We start from the raw sequence: 778 nt of genomic DNA, 5'->3' as shown, positions 1-778 counted from the left end.
CAAAAACGAGACTACCAAATTGATTTTTCATTATATTCCTTTTAATGTTACAATACATGTATATATACATGCCGAAGCATTCATAAACCCCATTTCATTGACTCTAGATTAGAGCATAACCGTAGTTACCGTCACCCGATCTACAAAATACCATGGACATAGAACCATCATGCCCAAAATCATGTGTGAAATCCATGCACAAAACCATAGGTACATCTGCCCACCTAATATAGGGTCCCCCCATGCGTCGGGTACTCATGGAAAGAATATAACACACACCCAATAGGCACAGAACTTACAGGTTGCCTGGTAAGAGATAGAGTAGCTCCACATAGTGGCACAAAATGAAGTCTCTGCATAGGTATACTTGGAGAAAATGAGAGCATATATACTTGGTGAAGCATTGACACTTCGAGAGACAATGTGAGACCTCTATGAGGAGCTCATTACCATACATAAGGAAGTTGTCTGCCTACAGGGATTGCAACACCAAAGCAAAGAATTCATCAAAACTCTCAAGAATATACAAGCTTCCATCACATTTGTGAATGAATGGATAATGTGATACAAAGGGGAATCTCTTAACTTGGGAAAGAAAATGAAGCCATAGGTAGAGCTAGAGAAAGAAAGAGTTCGAATATTTATTCAAAACAAGCGACTTGCCTCACTCATTAGAAGTATTCATGCCTCAAATGTATGGTTATACAACAGTTTGGATTTCATGGTGAAAACGCACACGATCCCATCAATTGGCTTGCTCACTGAAGCCAAACACAGG

Source organism: Pinus tabuliformis, chromosome 7 (genome assembly GCF_031772625.1).
Source record: "Pinus tabuliformis cultivar Carrire ecotype Pingquan chromosome 7, CPIR1, whole genome shotgun sequence".
Taxonomy (NCBI): Eukaryota; Viridiplantae; Streptophyta; class Pinopsida; order Pinales; family Pinaceae; genus Pinus; species Pinus tabuliformis.
This window is presented reverse-complemented; position numbering follows the sequence as displayed.